Source organism: Cygnus olor, chromosome 1, assembly GCF_009769625.2.
Source record: "Cygnus olor isolate bCygOlo1 chromosome 1, bCygOlo1.pri.v2, whole genome shotgun sequence".
Taxonomy (NCBI): domain Eukaryota; kingdom Metazoa; phylum Chordata; class Aves; order Anseriformes; family Anatidae; genus Cygnus; species Cygnus olor.
In genome coordinates this window covers 142,236,153-142,262,694 of record NC_049169.1, presented here as the reverse complement: position 1 = coordinate 142,262,694, position 26,542 = coordinate 142,236,153, and the positions used below count along the sequence as shown (strand labels likewise).

General features: G+C 35.4%; 1 long non-coding RNA gene across 1 annotated transcript in view; it reads right to left on the bottom strand.

Annotated features, from left to right (window-relative positions):
* Window positions 1-26,542, bottom strand: part of LOC121062832 — a 68,293-nt gene that overhangs the window by 13,794 nt on the left and 27,957 nt on the right. The window contains exon 2 of the long non-coding RNA XR_005815710.1: window positions 8,835-8,959. This is a non-coding gene — a long non-coding RNA (uncharacterized LOC121062832). The remainder of the gene's footprint in view (window positions 1-8,834; window positions 8,960-26,542) is intronic.

Sequence of the window (26,542 nt, the reverse complement as noted above, 5' to 3'; positions counted from 1 at the left end):
AGAAATCAATCTTGTACCAAGGCTTTTTTTTTTTTTTTTTTCCCCTGATCATTTTTATGTTTATCTAGGAAATGGCAATAACTGCCATTTTTTATGTCATGTCTCAAACTACCTACTTTTTAGTAACAGATTATGTACAGGTAAGGGTAAAATCAGCAAAGTTACAAACTATGGATGTAAGTGCTTTTCACAAGAACAGTTTTGTGGCATTAGGACATGTGTATATATAATAGGTGACATTTAAGAGTTGAGACACATTGTCTTGGTACTGAACATTTGATGAATTCCCTGCCAGTATTTGTTTTCGTTCTTGTGACATTAAAATAAAGTTGCAAGCAATAAGAAACTGCTTCTCATTTTAATAGATGGCACCAATTTATAACACCTTTAAGTTATACTTTTATGCAATGGGAAGGGAAAGGGGGAAGAGCTGGTGCAGCTGCTGCTGTTTTTACTCTGATTTAGTATTTTATAAAATGGCCTCAGAGTTTTTTAGATGAACAAAAGACTAGTGATGTCGCTAGAAATTACAATAAAACATGCAGTTCACCAGTGTCTAAGTGAAGTAGACTGGTATCTCTCCATTGAAACTGTTACTCTTATGCCAGCTGTGGAGGTAGCGTATTGACTGTAGAGATAGCAAGATCAAATCTTAGTTTATTTTTTTCCTCTGCAAGGCCCAATTTATGTATATTATTAGTAAATAAAAGTTTTTCATGTGTTTAGAGTCAAATCCAAAACCAGGCTTTAGCAAGACTCGAATTATGGATTTGCATAATTCAATGTATGTTATTCAGTATGGACTGCTGAAATATGTGAAGGTGCATTCAATTCACTGCATTGCTAGTATGATTTTATGAAAACTGAAAGTGCCTTTGATTTTCTCATTCTAAACAGAAAGAAGCTATTCATGTAAAATATATGAACTGTTAAGGGATAGTCAAACTACGAGTATTCTTGGCAGACTTTTTTTCTCATCCATTTAAACATAGTTTAAGCAAGAAACAATTTTTATTTTTTTTTAAGTCTGTTTAAAGTGATTCACTTGAAGATGAGAATTCTTCAGTTAAGGGAAGGAGGAGGGGAAGACAGTAATGACAACCAACAGCTCAGGCTCTCTTTTTAATACTGGCAAAAATGTGAATAACATTAATGCATCAGAATTATTCTAGACAGTGGCTTTACACCTAAATATTTTCTTTGGAAACATTTCTTACTAGGTTTCTGTATTTAATAACAGAATTTTTTTCATTGTTTTGTTAGTATTAAATGTAATGCTGAGCCAGAGACACTGATGTTTCTGTTTCCTTGTAGAAATAATTTTGACTCTGATTTCTGAATTTCAAGAGTATCTACTTTTTCAATTTGTTTCACATGAAATATGTTTGACATTTCTAAGATGTAAAAATAATTATAACTTTATTTTACAATTACCGACTGATTTTTCATTATTATTTTTTTTTCATTAACAAAACTTTTTGTGCAGTAAATGAAGTGCCAACACAGACAAATGTAACCAACATTAAGCTAGCCAATAGAATTCAACAAACTGCTCAGGTCATTAATATAATTTGTTTTGGCACTGTTACATTTCCTAGTGCTACTCTGAGTAGTTTGCTGGGCACATCAATTTGTTTTCAGCTATTGTGAAATTGGATATCCTGGCTTTCATCCAAAGCACCCTCTCAATTTGCATATCTTTGTTATCATTTCAGGTTCTCAGAACATACTGTGGACTATCACACCATCTGCACCAAGATCCTCACATCCAAACACAAATTAAAAATGAAACTGTAAAATTTGCAAGGAAACAATACAGACCTTTTATCTCATTCTCCCTCTGTTCATTTTCAAAAGAGAAACTTGCTTGTAGCCAAGCATAGCAAAAAAGGCTTTTATTAATTGGACTGGCATCAAGCATGCATACATAAAATTGTTTATTTTTTCCCTATAAAGGGGTTGCCTGACATAAAAGGGTCTTTGAAGATGACATTCAGATTTTGACATTTGCATGATATTGTATAAATATCAGAGGTAGGAGACTTTTCTGACAAACCAGATGGGTCAAAAAGAAAAAAAAAAAAAAAAAAAAAAAAAAAGCACTTCGAGAGAGAGATATTAGTCTCTTACTATTAGAAGAATATTAGTTTATTAGTTCTCCTCAAAGCTGTGAATTATTAGGCAACAAAAACAAACATTTTTTCTCAAACCATGGTTTATTTAATTCTTTTCAATCTGAGTAAGCTGGGCTTGGGGAAAATATTAAATAATGTCATTACTTTTGTGGGGGGGTGTAATTCAATTAAGATCACAGAATATAATTGAATCTTGTCTTTTGAGTGCCACAGAGATTAAATCTTATTGCTGAATTTACTGCTTCTTGATGGAGCTAATCTCGATTTTAAGCATGGACTATGAACGTTGTTTGAAATACAAAAAGGCATTTTAGGCCTTAATTCATCAATGCTGGAATTATGCAGAGAGAGATTCTTCCTTTTAGCTTAGTTCCTGGGTGCACTTTGATAGGAACCAACAGTTTCAGTTTTTATCTGTCGTAGCAGAGGAGAAGAGAGGAGGGGAAGAAAAAAATCTGCAAACCTATAACAATTGCAGAGGCACTTAGCAGAGAGGTTTGCTGACTGTGTACTTCAGCAAAGATTTCAAATGAGGGAAGAGGGAACCTCCTCCTTTTGATCATGGGAAAGAATAGCACAAATCTGATTATATATTTTGACCCTTCTTTATCAACAAAGAATCAGCTACTGTCAGCAAGTAGTGCACAGGAACTAGTTGGTTTCATTGGGCAGGTTGGGAGAATGACCTGAGAACCTTCTGCGAGTTTGCTGCTTTTGATGATATGTTGCCGTGCTGTTCAAAAAACTCTGCACTATGAGTCTATAATGAAAAGAAAAGAGGAAAAGAGAGAAAAAGAGAGGAAAAGAGAAAGAGAAGAAAGTAGAAAGTATGAGGAATGGAGGATGGGGGAGGACGTGAGGAAGGGAAGAAGGAAGGAACAACTTAAAACCTAACTTCCACTTGACATCTTCAGAAGGTTTTGGTACCTGTATATATCTATATTTTTATATACAGAAAATGACCGAAAACTGAAAATAAACATATTATCCAAAACTCATTTTATCTCATTATTTCAACATTTACATTGCTATAACTCTTTCCCTGGAATGAATTATTTACCTTTATTCAGAAGGTTCACTTTAGGCAAGAGAGGTGCATGCATTTGATCTTGGAGCATAACACTGCTTCCATCTCAAGAACAAGTCAAAGCTGACCTGTCTTATATATATGCCTTTTTCTTTTAATTCCATCAGTCTTACATGATCCTGAACATATGGCTAGGGACTTCTTCCTTCTTCTGTGGTTCCCCATGACACCTTTAATTATACAAATCAGTAATGATTTGTATAATTCTAAATTGTTCACCTGTTCTCTCCCTCTCCCCATTTTCTGCACCCATCCTTCAGCCATTGACCTTAATTTCAGTAGGACTGGCAATAACCATTTTTACACAGTTTTGTCATCCAGACCCCATACAGATTCCAGACATGTTCCTTACAGTTCTTCCATTTCCACATTCCATTAGACTCACCATTCTAAATTCATGATAAATACCTGGTTAGTCACTGACTAAAGCAATGCTTTCTCTTAGTTTCTTCACTGATCTATGACCAACTTAAAGAAATAGTAAGGACTTTTATTCCTTATGATGAAACTCATTTGTATATTCAGCTACTGGAGTTTATGAAGATAAAAGTGTTGTTGAGTTGTTAGTTAAGTCCATGGTAAACCAGAGAATGGTAAATTTCAACTGAGGTTGCTGAAACATTAGGGTTTAAAGTGGTAGGAACTTTATCCTAAAGTGGATGCTTTAGAAACCTGGAGAAGAAGTCAAGTTCAGTCCAATTCTAGGTTGCCAATCAATCTATACTATTTAAAGCATTCCCATTCAACCAGCCGTTGACATGCACTAAAAAGTAGGCAGCAACACTTAGACCGAACCTCAATAAGATGGTACTCATCTGTAACTCAGTGGAAGGTCTACTGCACAAAAGCAAGGCAAAGTTTAAACCTGGGTTCTTGGACCCATGGTGAGACTAAGTACTGTACCACCATGTCTGAAAACAGAAAGTTCACTGTCGCTCAATACATCTGAAGCACTTTATAATAATGGCTTATCCTAATGAAAACATGAGACTGGTTGGCGTCAGCTCATGTTATTTGTCTTGTAAGTAGCAGTTGCACAAGTTAAAACAGCCTGGGATTATTTGAAGCACTGCAGAACACTGTTTCAATACACTTTTAGGTGTTTCATTCCTGATTAGAATTCTTTATTGGTGCTCCTTGTTTTCACTTCCTCACCTACTTCTCTGAGAATACAGTTGGTCTTTGATTGTGCCCTGCTACTTTAAATAAACACATCTCCATTAGAAGGAGGTCAAACCATATATACTGGCCAAATGCCAATTCAGGAAATTGCATTCTGCCTACCTAAATAACTTTTAAAATTTCATCTGGGGGAGAGAGAGAGAGACAGAGAGGGAGAGAGAAAAGAAAATGTGTTCTTCACTTATGGTCCTGAACTATAATGTAGAAGCAGCATACCAAGTCTTGACTAAGTAAATTGGCTCACAAGTTGAATCTCATTTATTAATACTTATAGCAAACAGTGTCTGAATTGTTTTCAGACCAAGAATTGCAGTGAATAATTTAGAATAGTGAATATACAATACACAAACAAAAATGAAAAGATTTCAAAACATTTTGTGATACAAATTCTCTTAGGACTAAGCCATATACTTTCTAACCCCTTCAACCTAGGAAATTGTAAAAGAAGACACAAGATTTATTCCATCCACTTGATATGAAGAATTTAACAGAAGAACATCAAATACAGAATTGAAGTCTAAGATTAAAATACATCTAATATTATAGGATGTGATATATGCACATATATTCAGACTGAAAAATACTTCCCTTTACATGTATTTTTCTGACTGTTACTGAAGATATTTCTAGACCATCCATTATTTGTTGAGAGAGTTTGTCCTAGACTTATTAGAACAACTTTTTTCTGTGTGAGGAGGAATCTGCTCAGATTTGAACCAGATACATGTTACTAACAATTTTCTTGAATAAATAAATAAACAAGTAAATTTTAAAAAGGTGGGGGGGTGGGGTGGGAGTAAGTTACTAGAGCTTATTCCGGGAGGGGGGGAATGCTTATTTGCATGCTGACCTACCAAGGACTGTCTGGATAGGATAGAAACTGGACAGGGATCTGATCACCATTAAAATATTCTCTGTTTTCCCCATAATATTCCTTCATTTAAGGGAAAATGCAATGGGCTGGGAACCGAGGGATCATTAATTTTTGACTTCCTTCTACTTAAGCACTGGTGTAAGTAATTAAATAATTTTTAAAGTAACGATTAAGTAATAATCTCTTTTTTAAATTTTGCTTTATGCTGCATTGGGAAATTATGCACAATAGATAGAACTTAGACCTCCAGTACAATAACCCAAACTCTGAGACAAATGGGATTATCTTTCAGAAAACAGTTGCAGATATAGACATTTAGATCTTTTGCACACAGAATGAAACCATTCTTCATTTCAGGATCTTCTTCATTCTCCATAATTTTGAGACACATAACATAAAAATCTATTACCATCATAGATACTATTGTTGATAATTCATGTGTTCAGAGGCGTGAACATATTATAAACCTTCTTGAAAACCAATTCATACACAATAACATTTTTTTTCTAAACACACACACGTGTATAGCTATACACACACATGTTCTAAACACACAGATAAGCAGTATAGCTCCTTATGTCCGTCTCGCTTTTAATGTTTTCTTATGGACAATTCTGATGACAGAATCCAATGCATGACTGTAAACTTTTTCAGGGAAATTATTCTCTCCAAATATTACTTGTTAAGAACCTTTAGTATTAAAGACAAAGTTTAGCTGCTTAATATGGGACTGGTCTATAAGTCTGTAAAGTGGCATGCACACCTATGGTGCTATATAAGTACATAAATAATAATTGTAATTAATGTGTCTCAACTTCCTGATCTGGAAAGGATTAATTAGTTGAGGAGGATTAATTAGATATTGTTAGCACAGTACTTTGAAGATGTAAAGTGCTATATATATAAGTGCTAAGTAGTACTGCATCGTGATTTTCATGTTCTTTGTGCTATACTTAGTAGCTTACAAATTCTAAGATTTCATTTGCTGGAATATTTGTGAAACTGGATGTGTCTGTCTAACTGGGAGTTCACATAGTTATGTTTGCATATAGTTTAACATTAAAGCCTTGTGTAAACAGACCTGCTTTCAGTTTGTAATTGTTGAAACCACTAGGGTCACATTGGCAACAAAATAGTTTATAGGCTTCATGGTTGCAGACATCTGGTGTACAGTTTTGTACAAATAAATACTACTTTGATGAAACTTGAAATTAAACAAAATGGTGCTAAAGAGAATTCCCATTGGGAGGTAAAAATAGGTTTGAGTTGCAGAAGGTTTCAGAGACTCCCAGGTGTTGTTCCACTAAGTACTAGATCATATTTTCCGGCTGAATAAAATGTCCATTTTCTTTTACTCATATCTAAATATATGACAAAAAGATAATTAATACTAAAGTGTAGACAGACCTGAAACTCTACAAGTAAAACTAGAAATTTTGGCTAAATATTCTGTAAAATATGAATTATGCTGTGAAGCCTTGTGACTTATTTTTGCTCTGTTTTACTAATTTATGATAGAAGATAGAAGGAAACTTTGTGATTTCCTATTTCCTTAAGTTAAATTAAGGCCATTTGATCTGAAATTCACCTGTAAAGTATAAACTATTGAATGCTTCCTTCTGCAGTTGCACATAGCTCTGCAAAGCAACACAGTACTAAAGGGCATATCAGAGCAAGAAAGGACAGAAATCATTTCCACCAAATCATATATCTACAACCTAAACTTGAAAATACGCTACATTTCCCTTATCCTCCTACTTATGCTGATATGGAAAGACAACCTGGAAAAGAGTTGCTGAATGATTCACTAAGTCAGTGGGAAACAACGATGCCAAACTAATTGTAGCAGACAAAAGGGTTTCCTTGGTACTGTAGAAATTGCAGACAGTATAGCAAAACTCTATGCATGTTGTGTAGATCACATCAGTGAATGTTGAAGGTAAGACCACTGGAAAATATAATTTTACTTTCATTCAACAACCTAGAAATGTCATGTAGCAATTAATTAATATCCTGAATCATGTCTATTAACACCCTGTATTACAGCTTGAGTAAAACATCTCTGAGCACAGGCATAATGAGGTGTCTGGTCTCAAATTATCAAAAAGCCCTTTGTGACCAATAGGATGATGCCTCCAGAGGGCAATCCATCCCGTATTAAAACATGTAGGTGGAGTTGATTCTTCAAGGTACTGGCCCCTCTCTTCACTGACTGGAAAAGTCTAGGATAAATAGCCAGAGCAGACATTTGTATTTTATACAGATGAAGTTGTGTAGATAAATTTTACATGGATATAACAACACGTCATGTCAGTGGCATCCCTCTAGATTTTCTTTAGGGGAATTGCAGTTAACAAACTGATTCTTAAATTTTTCCCTCACTTACCCAAATAGGTTGCTGTCATTTGTTGTAGACAAATTTTGCAGCAACTACTGTTCACCCTTGATGGAGAAAGAATCATAGAAGCATAGAACGGTTTGGGTTGGAAGGGACCTAAAAGCTCATCTAATTCCAACCCCCCTGCCATGGGCAGGGATCACTTAATTCCATCAGTCTGAGCCAATTCCATCAGTCTGCTTGTCTTCCTACATGGCCACTGCCTTGGTTCCAGCTATATTGATTCCTGAATAGATTAGCTGCTCCTAAACTATGATTATACTCTAAAAACATTTCAGCCAGGGCCTGTGGCTATCTGCATAAAATGTTGCAATATAACAATATATGAACAACATAAAGTCTGTCTAGAAATGCGAAATATGAGTCCGGCAGACTCAGCTGCTAACAGGTGTGCTTTCTCTGACTTCTTTATTGTTACATATACATCCTTTAAAGACTGAAAAAGACTCACGAAAGTGAAGAAAAAGCCACCAAGTTAAATGCCCAACTTGAAAAGTGGTTTGAACCAAATTTCAGTGCCAAAAAAAAAAAAAAAAAAAAAAACAACCTTCTCTTTCTTTGCTTTGATAGACACTAAGAGTATTCTGATTATGTTTCTTGATGGCTACAAAATAAATAAATAAATAAATAAATAAATAATCTGGACTTCTCAGTCCTGTTCCCTGTTATCCATGCAAAAAGAGCACCAACACAGCTGTGCTTTTCTTAGTAGGAATTAGGTTACACCTTTTTTTTCATTAAGGATCAAGGAACAGGGAATTGTATTCTCTGGAGTCTGATAAGGTACATCCAATCAAAGTATTTTTTTGGTAGGTGAGATAGTCACAGTAACTGTCAGGTTTTTTTCTGTGTTCATTAAGAACTGAATTCAAATTCCACCTAATCTGATGATGTGTAAGGCAACATTTTCACACCCCTTCTAGCAGCTCATTGTATGTCACTAAATTTTGTCATACAATGGAAGGTTTGAGGAGACTTGATGAGTGTTTGTGTCATAACATCTAAGGAATGTTGCCTTAGTAAAAGGCTAAGGGAGTTAAAGGAAGAAATTATGCTCAGAAATATAAATTAGTTCTCTGTTCTGTCTTGTGTTTAACAGTGTTTACCACAAATTTACCAACTCTTGGACATTTCCATCCATATTTCACTCTCCCTTACATTAACAACAGCCTTCTCAGAGGATCTGTGCTGCAGTTGTCAGTCTTGCTGCTGAGCTTTGGTTGATGTTCTCAGCTGGCCAAGTGATGTAGGACTTTGATGCCAGCTCTCTCAAGACGCTTAGCCTGAGAGTAAACCACATTAAATAATAATAAATAATAAAGCATTAAAATTAATTACTGTTTTAACTTTCTTTAATTGAGGAACATCCATTTAAATGGATGTCCATCCATCCATCCTTTTTACAAACATGATTTTATCACATCTGTTATCTCCACAGTTATTTCAGTGGTTGTTGGTTTGTTTTTATTTTACTTTAATCACTTTCTGGACTCCTGTCTATCAATAGTGCAGTTTTACAAATAACACCTCCACAGTTAAGACTAGCAGATTTTCCTTGGCCTCTTTCTGGAGCTTTTTTCCACCTCAATTTATCTGTTTTTAATATTTTATATTTCTCCTAGCTGCTCATGTATGCACATCCTTCATACAGCTATGTTGACATGCTCTTTGCTTTGAAACATCACCAAGTTAATTAGAGTGATGGAAACACTGTTCACCCTGGACTTAAGACGTAGTTGGGTTTCAAAGAGTCATGAGAAAATTATCTTGGCTTTCATAATATGATCGTTGTGGCTTATTTCTAGTTTTCACCATTGGCTTATGCATTTTTTGATGGCAATACAACTCAGACTAATTTTTTGTGGAAAAGATTTTCAGGTGCACATTGCTTATTTAGGCCCTTGTATTAAAGTAAGAAACACAGGACTTTATAATAACAATAATTATCTAATTGGTAAGATTATCATCTTCTTCTCTTTAAAGACTTGCATATCTTTTAAGTTCCTATGTAGGCTACATTTAAAAATCAGTCATGAAATATGCAAATTCACAGGACATTTGTTTCAGGATGTCTGGAAATGAATTGCAAAGTTGTAAAACTCCTTACTCAAACAAATGCATGGAAATAATAAAAGCCAGCCTTTATTGAAATGGTGCTTGACTTTTTTTGTCAGTGTATCTTAACCTATGCAACTGCCCACTTAGGAACAGGGTCAAATTGAATACCTGCCTGGAGTACCAGAGCACAGTCATTTCATAAGTGCCAACTTGTAACAAAATTTGGCTTGTGCAGTGAACAGGGGAAATGTTTCTCATTTCATACTAGATGCTATGCAGTCCTTTCCTACAATGGTCACCATGCTCGTATCATTTTCAACCTGATTTACAAACAGTTTTGAGCCCATGATTAATATCAACCAGCTTTGAGAGATGGGTAAGGTTAACAAATGTCATGAAAATAGGCAGCTGAGCAGAAAAAGACATTATTAATGCTCCCACTAAAAAACACATTTCACCATGAGCTCAACCTTTATGAAAATAAAAAAAAATGTAGAAGGGTTATTGTTTATGCCTTAGGTGTAAAGAAAATTTTGTCTTGAGAAGCAAGAGGCACAAATCCATGGGAAAACAGGCTTTCTTTGTGCCACATTGTGTGTAACTGTTTTTCATTCCTCCCACTTCAGCAACCAGTTACATCTGACGCAACCAATTCACCCATTCTAGGGAAGGCAAAAGCTATTACTCCTGTTTAAGACAAACAGATATGGAAGCAGACAGATGTTATTTAAGAAACACACCCACACACTCACACCCACACCCACAAAAAAAAATTCCTGAACACTAGATTGTAACTGAGATTATCATCAAGTATTGGGCAAGTCCCTTCTATTAGCAGTGTTGAAAAGGCATGATTACTACAGGTCATCTGACATAGACATCTTTCCCCTTTTCCTTGCCCAGTCAACATTACAGCAGCAACCATCCTGGGGAGACACTTTTGTTTCCACACTGAGAAAGTGAAAGATTTGGACAGTATTCAGTGGTATCCAAAAAGAAGGAAGAAACACTAATTTTCTTTTTGTGCCTGTAGGTTCACAGTTATTTGTAAAATTTACCTTCATGACAGTGGAACAACTGAACATGTATGTGGTAGTGGTTGAACAAGACTATGACAACATTGCAATCAAGCTTTTGGTCACAGTTGTATGAGCCCGTATGGTGAGATTCCTCTTCTCTAATCCTAGGAACTGAAACAAGGGCTCTAGTCTGAACTAATCACATTCACTTTTTCTATCATCAACGAAAACTGACAGACATTTTTGAACGGTGATTCATTCTCATCCTTTTAGGACGGGATGAATCATGCTATTTCAGAGGTTCCCATCTCTATTCACTGACTGGAAGAAATCTAGCAGATTAACTTAGCCTAGACACCTAAACGTTTTGTTGATTATGAAATGTGTAGCATATCTAATTAAATCAGCAATATTTTTGCTGTTTTTCTGAGAAATTCCACAGGCAGGAGCAACTCTGCATTAAGCGTTCCAGTCCCCAGAAAACAGGAGTAAAGGAGCTTTCTTTGGAGATAACCTCTGCTCATGACCCAGAAGAAAAGTAGTCTGAATTTCCCAGTCTGAACTTCCCAATAAGGTACAGAGGAGGTGCAGAAGTAGAATTACGCTACCTTTACAATGCAAAAAATAGAAACCAATGCCTCCCCTTTGCTAAGTATTGAAGCCATTCACATTTTTGTCAGTTCTAATAACATAAGGTTTTCCCTTAACAAAAATGTTTTCCCCCCAAAATAATAAGGTCTCAAGAGATAACAAAAGAATATGCTGCTCCTTGTTTACTTTGCCATGTAGGTTCCAGAATGAATGTATGAATTTCAGTGGTTTCCTGCACAATAAAACACTTTGTGTGCCCATATCCCCTTAAGATTTAGGACCCTATTTCAAATTGTTAAATTGACTAGGAAGGTGATACCACATACAGAGACTTTAATTCTTTATGTAATGAAGAAAGGGAACTAGTGTATTTAATTTTGGAATCATATTTTAGTGAGAGCAACAAGGTTTCTATTGACCGAGTAGATTCTTGTCATATCTAATTTACTGATCCAGAATTTTGTAAAAGCAAACATATATAAATGTATAAGCTTCATCTATAATTGGGAAGCATAGATAAAAATAATTTGACATTGAAATTTACACTTAAGAAGTAGTGCACTTCATTGCAATCAATTTTTCATTATGCTGTTGAGATCAATAGCTACAAATAAGATATAAAAACTGTATTATTGATGTGGCACATGTCAGTATAAAATGTGCAATTTTCTATAGTATTTCAGTGGAGGAAAATTGTATTATACAATTTCCAAGATTATACATATTGGTCTGTAGAGAATGCTTATTAAAATCAATGTACAGTAAGCTACACTCAGGGATATTTTACAAAATAAAGAAAGGTCAAAATATTTATGAAGGTAAAAAAGAAAAGAAAAAAAAAGTCTTGGTTTGTAAGTATTCTTTTAAATGCTTCTTTTGGTAAGGAAACCATCTAACTAAGGATTAGGAAAGGAATGTATGGTTCCTATTTCTTGGCCAGAGTACCGACATAAAGTAAACTGTAGATGATTCAGACTTGGCTCAGTGGTAATGGTTCTGCCTGAAAGCAGTGATTCAGATTAGATAGAGCATGAGAAACTGCCACCTGTGAATACCAAGATGAATTGGTGAAACGGTACAGCAGAATGTCTGCGTACATCAGAATGCAGTGCTGTTTCTTCTCCTGATCTAAACAGTGGCCTCTGAAAACAGCCCAGGGATATCTAAGGAAAGTGTAGGTTATAGGAGAGTCCTCAGCTGAAGACAGGTAACTGTCCTGGAAATCAGCAGATGAAATCTGAATCAAGGACAACATTTAGTACCAGTATCTCTTTAAACCAAACTTTAATAAAGCTAGCACAACATATCACCTTCCTGATGCGGAGTGTTATTGCAATCACTGATGCCTTCCCATCACAAGATAGATCCAGAATGAGATGGAACTGGTAGTGTCAAATGAAAAACAAGATGACTAGGATGATGAAGTATTTTTTGTTTATTTGTTTTTCTCACAGGATGATATTACTATTTGGAAAGAAAAATGGTTTCACTTTGGAAAAGAATATGGTGGACTTTTTCAAATAAGACTACAGAAGAGGTGCTAGGAAATTTAGAAACATTTTTGGTAGAGGAACAGTAGAGTTTTGGAAAGGTAATCAGATGGGGAGAAGAAAAAAAAGTGAATTCAAATAAATAAATACATGGGGAGAAGTAAAAAAAATTGAATTCAAACAAAATTATGAACAATAATTTATGTGGAGTGGACCAAACTACATTAAAAGGAAAATTGTGTAAAGAATCAAAACTTTCACGTATACCTATTTACCAATATATTTGGTAATTCTTCAAAATAAATTAATACAATTCTTTAGGATTATAATATTTTGGAGAAGCAGTTATATTAAACTTTGTTATCTTTCCTCTCTTTCCCCCTCTTTCCCTCCTCACAGATATATTCCAGAGTGCATAACAAACATTATGCTGAGCAATTAATGAGCAGCTTAACATTCACTGGATCAACAAATTTAGTAGTAAATAAGTAGACTGCTTCTCTCTGGCAGTTCATCATGTCAGAACCATAATTATGTTGACTTAACTGATATAATACTTGATGACAATGTAAATAGCATTTTGTTTCTTTTTCTAATACACTGCATGATAAAGACATTGGAAAGTAGGATACTACAAAACTAGAGCAATTGAGGAAAAGAGAAATTCTGTTGGAATGGTTCATTCCTTCATTCATTTCCCCAAAATACTCTTCAAGAGAAGATAAACTATGCACAAAATGCATGGGTTCAAAGACAACAGCAGTACAAGGAGATGAAGGTACCTAGTTTTATAAGGTGGATATCCATAGGTATACTTCCAATTGTAGAGTTTCAGGGCCAATACTCACTTAATATCTCTCTCATTTTCAATTCAATGTCAATAAACAGTTAAAGCTAACTCTTCAGATGATCAGCATGAACTCTTTTGTGCTGCTAAAATTAAGTGGCACATGCTTTGTGAAACTTAGATTTCATGCTTTTTATAGAATCAGGTGTGTCTCCTTGTAAAATTCATATATATAACAGGACCAACATATTCAATGACAATACATGTTAGTAAGCATACTAAACAACATACCCCAGTTCAGTGTGGGGAATAGTTTGGTCCTAGTTTATGCACAGAAAAAAAAATGTCTGAAGAAGTTAGCATACAATGTGGGGCTCTACAGCACCCATTATTAAAATTGCTACAAATGGTTATAGAAATTTCTCTGTGTTGACCAATTCAGACAAACTGGATAAATATTTGTTAGACATCACAGAAACATCATTATCATAACAGTGGTAAATAGCCTCATTTTAATGCACTTGAAAATGTTGCCTTGTACATTGATTGAGGAACTAACAAGAACATTTGAAACAAAGCACAGATCGACATCACAGTGATTTCCATTAAAAGTGAGATGATTTGTTTAGATGTGCTACTGTGAATGTTAAAAAGCAGCTCAGAACAATTGAACATAAACTTTACTATCATTGTGCAGTAGCTTTACCTGCTAAAGTGTTAGGATTTTTATATGCTCAGCCTACCCACAGCATGAGAACTGAATGCTGAACTACCTCCTATTCCTCCAATTTTGCCTGCTTTCAAGGCTCATTTACAATCCCCTCCTTCTTCCAGGACACAATCTTCTATCTACTATTTTCATTGCCACTCTCCTTTTTATTTTCTCTATTGCCTTCTTCTGCTTCTCTTCTACAAAGATTTTGAATTCTGTTCTTTTTGCCAATATCCCTTACTTCTAACCCTTTTACACATATTCTTTCCCTTATTTTTTAATCCTCACCCATTTCATGGTTGTTCTCTGTGTTTATTCACAGAATAAGAACTCCAAACCAAGAAAAACAAGGAATTCTACATGCATGATGGTGGAGGAAACATGGTTAAAAAGCATGGATGAACACTGCAGGCGCACTGGAGTTAGTGAGACCTTTGCCATAGATTTCAATGAGACTATGATTTCACTTTGTATAATAATCAACCTGATTTAAGTCAAGATCCTTGTAGTTCCTTCAGATCTTTGTAGTCTAGATCACAACCAACCATTCACTGTCATACCAGAGTCTAATCTTTAACTTTGTTCATCTGAATTTCTCAGCTCAATCAGACCTCTAGAAAGGAAGCGTGAGGCTAACCTCAGATTCCTCTTCTTATTCCTTTCAGGATACTTTCTTAATGACCTCTGACGCAAGAGATATGTGGAAAATGATTCAACTCACAGTTAGTTGGAAAAGTGTTTTGCAATTTAATTTAATTTTTGCAAATTAATTTAGGTTTTGCAAACCTAAGAGGTGAACTTTTATATTTAGCCAGAAATCTTTACGCATTTTTTTCTCTTGTGAGGTAATTGCATCTGAAGTCTCCTGGATGTCCTTAAGAGTGTTTTCAGTGGTTTTCTCTTGCTTTTTAAATTTAAGTTGCTGATTAAGTGATGACATTACCATCATCAGTACTTAACATTTAAAACATAAAGTGACATGAAAAAAAGCCTATAAATAAATGTTTTTTGTTTGTTTGTTTTTCATTTCTAGAAGTTTCCTCATATTTAAATGTGTCCAGGAACTTATGCAAAATATTAATAGTGATCTTAGCTGCAACCCCAAAATATTCATTTGTTTTAAAGGCTGTTTTACAACACCTAGTTTTTATAATACATCATGCCACCTGAGTGACATAATTGCAAATTCTGTTATACATAGAATATCACATATATTTTTTCACTAAGTCATTATTCATAAGGTTTAGCAAGTAAGAATTTTCTTTTGGAATGGATATGCCCTGGTATTGCAATTAAACTTCTAAATTTTTTTTTACTTTTTTTTTTAGGAATATTTTCTGCCTGAGCCAAAGGAAAGAATTATTCTTTCTCCTCAGTTACATAAAAGAAATTGGACTAATAATACAAAGCTATATGCAAATGTAAGAAATAAAATTGAAGGTGTTTGCAGTAGTGTTAAGTTCCAGGAAAATTTGTATTTCATTGTGATTGATAGAGGAAAACTAGTAAACATAGATAGGAATAATCTGTAGATCACAAATTGTCTTTAAAAAAAAAAGTTACATGTTAAAAATGCATTAAATGTTGTGATTTATTTTCCTTTGCCACTTTGACATGATTAGCTATAATGCATTTTCGGATTGCCACTGAATAGCAGAAATTTGCTGACCCTTGGTGTAAACAGAACAGCCATTACTCTGAGATGTAATGATCCAAACTATAAATGGTTTATTCCATGATTTCTACTAGAGTAGACTCAGTGTATTTCATTCCTTCTAAACACACTAAAATTGCACCTGTTTAATTATGTTATAGAATTGGATGTCATTCCACTGGTTAAAACTTTCTTCCACTTAATAAGGAATCTTTGTGAGACATTCGGAGACCTGGCAAGCCAGACTGACAATAGCTGTTTTGGACATGAGCTAAGGATGTCCACACAGAGAAGCTACATGAATTTCACTTAACTAGTTTTTAACCAGTATAAGTCTAATGGTTTCACTTTTACGTGTGGACAAGATATAGATATAGATGTATGTTTCTTCTCTGTTCCTTTCCTTCTCTCATATATGGACACACTACAGGCTGTCTGAGAAACAGATATACAGATGCACGGAAGTTAGTACAGAGCCTTGGTTCTGTTTTGTGCTTTTGAAAGTCTTCATGTTCATTCTTTCCCCGAAAAACTTTGCTGTCTGGCCCCTGCGCTTCATTCTGATCTTTACTTCACAGGAGTAAAACAAGAGCAACACCATTAATGTAAATGGATTTCAATTAAAAGATCATACTATTTCAAATCTTCAGGACTTCATCAAGCTGTGCCTGTTACTTCATGACAGGAGTTGAGAGCAAAGGTTCAATGCTACTATTTCTCCTTCCTGATTATCAGAAGCTGGTTCAACTCCCTAGCACAACAGTAGGGCTGCTTTAATTGCATGGCTATTAATGGGCTCTGTTACTGGAGCACTGCACTTCTGACTGCACAGCCAAATTAGACTTCAGCATTTCTTTGGAGAAGATGGGAGAAACGTTCTTTTTCATGTTGTAAGAAAATCCAGTCTGTACACTCTGTTCCATGACATTAGTGCAGGGAGATTCATGCAGATGCATAGCATGTGTAGATCTACTCAGCTACACGGGATGAATAACTTCACTGGCAAGACAAACTGAGAATACACACTCTGCTCAGCAGAAAAGAGATCCTGTGCAAAATCTTTACACCTCAGAACTTGTGCTCTGTATTTGTCAAGGATAGCCTAAGACTGGTCCCAAAGCTCAATTTTAAATACTGGGGGCCAAACACTGTTTTCATTTACACCAGTGTAAATGTGAGTGGTTTGGTGGTCTCAGCTCAAAACTTTAGAATTGGTGCTGCAATAAAGGGGATCAGCATGTCTCAGAATGGAGCCACTTCTCCCAGCATTTCAGAAGAGACTGCTAAAAAATCTGTGGAGTTATACTAGTTTAAAGCCCACAGAAGGAAAAGCATAATCAGTCCTTTATTACCTAAAATAATTTTCAAATGCATTCCTAAACTTTGTGTAGGGTCTTTCAATGCCAGTATAGCTTGTCAACAACATTTTGGGGCATATGTGACAACAAATGTTTAAACAGGTCTTTCCATATAACAGAGGCATTAAAAAACAGTACGTCCTTGCAGAAATTCTCTCCTGTATTTTAAATCCAAGAATCTTAATCCCCTTTCACAGCAGGTTAAATCAGAACAACTCAGCTGATGTCAAAGGGGTTACGCTAGGGTAAATCTTATGTAATCTATCAAACTAATCAAATTCAGAGGGTCTAAGATCTTCCCATGTATTCTGCACTATTATTTGATATGTCTATTTTGGAAAGAAAATGAAAATCCTTATAAACCCCAAGATGAAGCATGTTCTCAATTTCAAAATGCAGTTCCAAAAAGATATCTAACTGTTTTCTGTGGACAGCAATTAAAATATCTGGTGGAATATTTATGACTCAATTAAGCATTTAAAATATTGGAAAAGCTTAGTAATTATTTCTTTGGTTTAAACACTAAATATGGCTATGTCAGAAAATACCTGCAGTCTTTATAGATTCCTGACAGGATTTGTTTTTCACTTTTGGTGAAAAAGCTATTCTTTGTAAAATATTCCCACACATGCCTAAGTTTATTTCTCAAAGCAATACCACAAAAGATATGACCTCTTTACTCCTAGTAACCTTTCATGGTGCTGAATTGACTTGGACATTGGTGCCAGTCAACACAGCTTGATTTGCTATGGTAAGAATAAGATTATATCTAACAGACTATGTCATTTCCAGGTTCAATAGGCACAGATTTAAAACTAGTCCTCTCTTTGACCCTCTGGATTCTCTTGAACTATTGCACCTTCTTTGACAATGTTTGTGAATGAATGAATTCATGATGATTCAAGGTTATTTTAATGATAATGGCAATGCACTCACAAAGGAAAAAGGAAAAGGCTAGTAGTACTGGCACTAGTGCTTCTTCACCACAGCCGACTTCCTTTTTGACAGACTGACTGTGGAGTGAATTCCTGTTTATGGTCAAAGGCTGAAAGCTGTTGTGTGTCTGCAGCAGTGCTGCTGCTACTGATCTGTGAACATGACATGCCTGATAATATTGCATTGCCATGGCAACAACAAACATGGGGCAAAATTCTATTAGCTGGAGTGACTCAGTGAGTCAAACAGATAATGTGATGGGCCTGGCCAACTGCCCAACAAAGGCTTATGAGAAAGTTGTGATGAATTAACTTCGCCTTGTTATGTCTGTTTTTGTATAAATTCTCTTCTCATTACTTATTAAGTCCTCATATTTCCGTTGGTTGCTCAGTATACATTGCTGGAAAATACTTCTGTAGCAATTAGGCAGTCTAATGCCTAATATAGGGCTTGTGCTGCTTTGTTTTAGAGGTGCTATTTTTTATTTTTTTTCTTCATTTCTCTGCAGGTGATTTATTTGGAAAGACAAGAGCATTGTTTCTCCAAGGAAAGATCCCAGTCCCCTCCAGAATATTTGACAGTATATGAGAGGTAGGTGTGGCTTGGCACTGTGCTGCATTTTCTTATATATTCATATGAGCTTCTCTTTTAAATAAATGTTCCACAGAGTTGCTCTCTAACCAGTACAAGGGAGTAAAAAACGTACACCAGATATCATCTGGATCTCACTTGCAGTATTTTGGATTACTGCAACTTCTTAAATCATAAATGAAACTGGGAGAGGGGGCAGATTATGTTCTCTTTCTCTTAAATTTAAAATGGTATCCCTGATTCCCCATCATGTCAGAGGAGCAATTAATAACCATCAGGTATCCAAGTATCTGCCCATGGACTGTCACCATCATTTCTATGTACAAATATCTAAGTGGTTAGAGGCAAGCCACAGCTGCCAACCACCAAGAAGGAAGGCCTACCCAGGAAACAGGTGACTGGCCTTGCTCCCCCATAGCAACTCCAGCACAACCCCTTCTGCAAAGAAGTTCCTGTATGAAAGAGCAAAAGGTCAAAGCAGAGCCTAAGGTCACAAAGTGCAGAAAATCGATATAAGAGATGAAAAGACAGCAGGGGGCACTAAGTACTTGCAGCCCTTCACCCTTGGAAGGAAAGGAAAATCACAGATAAAGGACTGCAAAATATGGAGTTTTGGCACATAAACACCAGGGTTGAGCAGGAGAGCTTACAGTTGTCATACTTATGGAACAGGCAACTATCTCCAAAATAACAAACTTGGTCCAGAGGACGCCCAACTAATAATATGCTAGTTTGCATGTTAAAAAGTCATATTTTCATTTTTATGGGACAAAAAACCCTGCAGAAATGTACAAGAGAGAAGAAAAGCAACCTTCTTTAAGTCATTGACCTGAGTTTATTAGGGGTTTGAAGTGATCTCCCATCACATTCATACTCATAGACATATGTTATGAGGTCAGGCTTTGAGACTCCCTGCATTTAGAGGGCATGAACATGGAAGATATTACTTCTGCCCAAATTTCTAATTTCCCTTCCCTTCCCTTCCCTTCCTTTCCCTTTCCCCTTCCCCTTCCCCTTCCTCTTCTCTCTCCTTCTCCCTTTCCCTTTTCTCTTTTTTTCTCTCTTTTTTTTTTTTTTGCCTTTTTTTTTTTTTTCTTATGGAAAAACTTATCCATAAGGAAAGCCTTCCTGGCTCATCCATTTTCTGCTCCCTAGTACCTGACAAGAGGAGGATTCTTTGCATAATACAGAAACTGGGATGGTATGACCTTGGAAAACAGACTTGATGACAAAATGGTGTGATATACATATCCGAGTTTACTTTCTGTATGCAGATGGAGTGGTATTTTCTGATTTTAGACTACAAAATAGCCTGAATCACACCTGTGACACTTAGCTGAAGGTTTCATCTTTAGCTGTTATTGCCTCCTGACCTATTTGTAAATTTTAAGGAATAATAATAATAATTAAAAAAAAAAAAAAGGCTAACCTTAATTCTTTTTTCATTCTTATCAGCATCTCCTTGAACCAAGTCCATAACATCTATTTGACCTAGAACATGCCTTCAAGAAAAATTGTCTACCCTTGATTAAAAAACAGAGAATGCACAACTTCCCTAAGCAAACGGTTTAATTACTCTCTGTTAGAAATAAACACTTCCCAGGACTATAAAGTTCCTTTTAAAAGTATGCCACTCCCTAAGAAGTGTAATTTAAAACAGCCATTTTATCTGACCTGTTGAACAATTTGCTTTAAAATATCCTTTCTGCCTTACAGCTGAGTCTGGGAAATATATCACAGCTACTTCACAAACATAGATTACATTAAATTATAACTATTTTTTCATATTAGAAACAACTATATAACTTCAGCTTCACTCCAAGCTGTTAGATAATGATCTTATCTAGGTTGCATATGTGCTGAAATAAAGTATCCAGAGAAGAGTTTGTTTGAACTGCTCCTTTTTCCTCTAGGCTCAGAGATAAATGTATAAAAAGGAAAATTCTGGCAATTGTAACAGGGAGTCTCTCTCTTCCATCTTCACCTGCAGACTCTCCCGGGAATTTGCAAGTGATCTTAAAAGTACTGTATCTTCCTTGGTCAAAAGCACCTCAGCAGTGGAGGGTTAATAACTGAGACCATTATCATCTTATTCAGAGATGTTTAACAACATTAGGCAGTATTCTGAACTGTTGTTTTCTTTTGCTTTGTTTTAAATATGATTAGTACACTTTTCACACATCTTCAAACTTTTAACTTGTCCCTTATTTAACTTGTCCCTTATTTTGCTTGGTCCCTGAAATACAGAAGCTACTACTCCATTGAAGCAAGAGGCTAAGGGCTCAGCCTTTTTTTTTTTTTTTTTTTTTTTTTTTTTTCCCCCATTAATTAAGTACAGGGACTGCTTTTAATCCAGAATTCTCTGCTGGTCTCTGATGCCATCCTGGTCCTGCTTTCCTGAAAGCACTGCCGACATTTAATTAAGTTGATACAGCAAAGACAGCTTCCATTGCTCTCCTAGGAAGCTGCAGCTCCTGGACAGTTGTTTGGTTACCTGGATGGGTAACATGTTTGGTTACCTTTGCTAGATAAATTATTAAGAATATTTTGAGATATTTTTTTCTCTAAAAAATATAATACTGATTTAAAAAAATACTCTTAAAAAAGCTGAGCTTTCCCTTAAAAACGTCTAATAAAACAAAACCATTGGCATAGTATCAAAGCATTTTCTAAACAGTAAATGATTATTAAGCTGCAGGGTAAAAGACGTAAGTACAGGTAGGTAGCCTACATTAACTAGAAATAACCAGAGGAGTTGCTGTTGCAAAATCATTGCCACACATTGCTTCATTATTAAGTGAAAAAAAAAAGGAAGAGGAAGAGGAAGAGGAAGAGGAAGAGGAAGAGGAAGAGGAAGAGGAAGAGGAAGAGGAAGAGGGGAGGGGAGGAGAGGAGTCAAGTTACATCTTCTTTCCAAAACTTGGTCTAGAAAGTCTTTTTTTTTTTTTTTTTTTTTTTTTCCCATGTTATTAGTTATTCAAACTTGCTGAGTGTGAATCAGCTTCAGTTTTGAGCTTGCTTTGATCCCTCTTGTCTTTTGGGTACTTCTGAGATTCTTAGAGGACACAGCTTGGATTGACCTTAGGGAAAATCACAAAGCATGCCACATTCAACTCTTCTACAGTAACGTTTGTGTTCTGCAGAAGGAAGGCCACAGTATACCACAACAGGAATGAGTGGTATGTGAATCTTTAAGTAGTTTGATAGATATGAATGTTTTGTGAAATATACATAGTAATATAACCGAGGGAGTGAGTCTGAAACATATCGCCCTTTTTCTTGTGAAATTGGAGATACTGCTCTGCTGAAGTGGACATAAGTATAACCAGGATGCATTGCAAAGTTACACCGATGCATGACTATGAGATGCAGAACTAAGCTGAATGGAAGGAGAAGAGAGCTCCTTCCTTGTAGACCCTTCTCCAAGTATCTACTTGGTATATAACTCGATACAAGTAGAAACCAGCAGATAACACTCCGCTGTGACTCATTGACTGTCCAGCAAATTAATTGCTCCTGAAGCACAGTTGAAGCCATCTGGTGCTGGTTCAGATTCTGGGTCCATTGTGGAAAAGCATTGTAACCTTGTCCATTTATTGGTGGCAGGCAAGTCACCCCACCTAGGTTTAAACCATGAAATGCTGGATTTCTTCTTACCCCATGCATGCAGCTGCTTGTGCCCATGCGTAGTCAGCCACCCAGGGGTGAGAGAGGCCACAAGGTCAGCTCCAAATAACAAAGTCAAATAGCTTAGATAACCTAAGCCACCTCAACTCGTTAGTGAGTGTTTACCCCAAGTTCAATCCAAACAACCTTGTTTGAACTTGTCAGTTGTCTTTTTTGTTTTTGATTTTGATCTCTTTTTTTTTTTTTTTTTCCTTGGAATCTAACCCAGATAGAATAAGACTCATGAAAAGGCATTGGGAAAAAAAAAAAAAAAAAAAAAAAAAAAAGGTGTCCAACCAAGGAAAAAATGTCAGGAAATGGAACTTGCTTATACAATGTTTGCAGCCTTGCCTAAGTAAGAATATTAGGGTGGTGTTTGAATACACTGTTGAATGCCTGAGACTTAAGTGAATACAATGTAAATATTAAACTACTTACAGTTTGCCCATCAATAGGTAAGAAGGATCTAAGAGAGAATAATTCAAAGTATAATTAAGAAAAAATAAGTTTCTGTTAATCTGTTTGTCCCCCAACCCACCCCAGGTTACATTTTCCCTGGCTGTTAATTAAGCTCTGCCAAAGTTACTAATCTTGATGAACTTTTGGTTGTAGGGAAACATAAGGTTACTTTTTTTCGTATATATTATCTGAATATGCTCATACAAGTTCATTCCTTCTGATCCTTTTCTGTTTCTTGTTTGGATGCACACACATTCCTGGAAATTAATTATGCTAGAAGATAGCAAAATATTGGGCTGAAGTACATTGGTTTGGTTATGTTATATAGGATGTCAACAAATCAGATTTACATGCAGCAAAACATGCCTAGAGCAATGTTTTAATATACTCCTTTTTTCTGAATTTCACAAATCGTATGTTTTCCATTTTTTAATTAATAAATTATCAGGGATGCTCATGAAAGTCAGAGAGTAATAGCATTGCCTAAAACTAGACACAGTGTTGATTAGACATAGCTCCTATTTCTTATGCAAGTCTGTCAGAAAATATACCTGCTTTTGAATGGAGGCTGGCCCTGTTAACCCACTTGGAAGTTGTGCTGGGGCAGATACACTGCTGAGCTGAGCTGCAACAGATAATGCAGTCCTTCAGCATATTTTAAACAGCTACTATGGGGCGGAAACTGTCTTTTCTTTGCTGGTTCAGTCACCCATCCTTAGCATCATGATTTGTGACTGGGACTCCTACGTGACACAAGAACAAGATCAACAAAGCAGCCACCTAAAAAGCAATCAAACTTGTATAATTCAAGCTATGTTCTGACCCAGTTCTCTGAGATAAGCTGTTATCACACTAAACCGTGGTGCCAGCCCAATTTCAGAAAATTTACATCTTTTCTATTTTTAGCTTAAATATAGTTAGAAAGATGAAGTTATTTTAAATTAAATACATTTGAAACATATAAATAGAGCAAAGAAGGCGCTGTGCCCAGAATAGCTTTACCATACTTGCAAAGTTACATTTTCATTTTAATGAAAAAATAACATTAAATAGATGGCAGCATTTGCTCATGGAGATGAGAACAATATAACCACAACATTGTATAATTCAGTGGTAGTAAAAGGAGATTGCTTCAATGGCTATCTATTCTGGTGGTGTCTATTCTGACATCTTCAACAAATAAGAGAAGCCATTGTAGAAGATTGTGAGATGTCTTCAGATGCAGTACCCAGGCAAGTCACTGTCATCTGTCCAATGCTAGATTTGTCTTTGACACAAAAGATCATGAAGAGGATTCATTATTCCAACTTGACAATAAGTAAGGTGTAATTTTTCACTTTCCCAGAAAATCATGATTTGTGTACCTACATTTTTGGATGCCCTTAAAGGAACCTAATTTACAGAAAAGACTGAAAAATCCCTTTTGAAATCTCTAATTTATTTAAGATGACCTTAAACCAAAGTATCTAAACTCTAGTTAGTTTCTCAATGCTTTGTCAATAAGAATATGCCGTATGTTACTTCTGTGAATAGTTTTAATTGTATTGAAACTTCTTGCAATTTTAATACGACTCATATTTTGTACATCTTGCACAGGATTCAAAGTGACTTTTGTTTTCCTTAAAGATTGATTATAAAATTTTGGGACATGATCTGCAGTGTCTGATAGATGCTCTTTTGGAACCTCATGCTGTAACTCTCTACAAGATGCTGCATTTTTTCCTATTTGTTTTTGAGGTTTTTCCTACCACAGAGCTTCTTTTCAATTCCTGAAATACTTTGACCCTTACCAATCACTTGAATGTCATTGATTCCAAAATAGACACCTGGTATAGACCTGGTTTCAGCAGGCTTGAAACTAAATTTGTAGCAATCTTGGAATTAGATGATAAAATATGTTACAAGGTCAAAAGGTAAGCTCTGTTTTCTGCCTGTATTAACAGAAGACTCAGCAGTGGTACATGACAGCAGGATGAACACCAAAACCAGAATCATATTGCATGAATTAGGAACATGTATACTCTAAAAGTATTTTGCATAAAAGAGATCTGAAAATCTGGACCTACATGAGTTTTTTGCCTGAAAAACACAATGTAATTTTTGTAGTACTAATAGTGTTAATTATGTATTCAACTACATTGAGAAAATATAAATTTTAATATAGTGTACAAAGGTTGCTGATTTATCTTAAAAATAAACAAAATGGAAATTTTGATCAAGATGTTGAATATATTAAGTCAAGATGTCTCTTGTAACAGCTGATGATATTTTATGTACCCAGTCATAAAAATGTTAGAGATATCTAAAAAATAAGTATATTAAATACAAATAGAATTTAACATGGAAGATAATTTTAAATATTTGATGATATAATTAAGGATTGTTAATGTTCTTTATTTTCAGATTAAACATTCATAAGGATTTTCATCTTTATCATACAATGTGTTAGCCATAATTATTTGTATCATATATTATAAGCAATTCATGAATAACAACTATTTAAAATAGAAAAAAAATGCATTTTCTTTTAATTGTAATGACTGCAGTGTATGGACATATTACATTGTATATTGCAACTGCACATTCTGCCATTATTCTCTGTGCATTTTTCTTTTCTTGAGAATCACAGATAGAGGCTTTCTATTTTAGAAAGCTAAATAATTTCACTGAATTGTCTCAAATTGACAAAGAAAATGAAGTAAACTTACCTGAGTTAATGTTTGGAAAAAAAAAAAATCTATTCTTTGTTGGGCTCATTTGACTTTTTTTTAGTATTGAAAATACTTTGGAAAAGTGCTCCATGCACTCTTAGGAAAAATGATTTCAGAAGATATCCTATTATACAAGTAACATCGTGATTTAGAGGATCCTTGCTGCCAAGATGAGCCTCTGTTATTAAAGGCTTCCAGAATTGGATGTACAGTATCCATGCCATTTGTGTCCTGGAATCTGTAAGGAAATGGCTGGGAGAAACTTGGTTAAACTGAAAGGAAAGCAGATCAGAAGTAAAGCAGACTTCTGCCAGGTCCAGTCCCTTCTTGGTGTTGGACTCTGACAACGATATAAATTAATGTAAACCAGGGACCAGGGGACAGGTTTTGGCTTGTCTATGCTTTCCCTTCCCACTGAACTACATGAGAGGATTTTAAAATGCTCATTGGTGTATCTCATCTGCCTAATTTTTCTACTTTTTTTTTTTTTTGAAACATAAAATCTATATTATAATTATTTCTAATATGTAATTCAATTGATTCTGCTATGATTAAAAGCTACAACGCACCTATTCCCTAAACTGAACTCTACTATTATCTTCAGGTAAGAGCTGATGGGCAATAAAAATTCTTCTTGCCTTTCATCAAACTCCTTTAGCTTCCTCTTCTATCCCCACGTGGTTCAGCAGGTGTAACAACCTCTCCCATCTCATGTTTGGCATCTGTCTAAAGTATAATCTCTTGATTTATACTTATGATTTCTTGGGAGTTCTGAACCCAGTCCTGCCTTGCTAGCTCTGGTGAATGCTTAGGTAAAACTAATGGAAAAGCCCC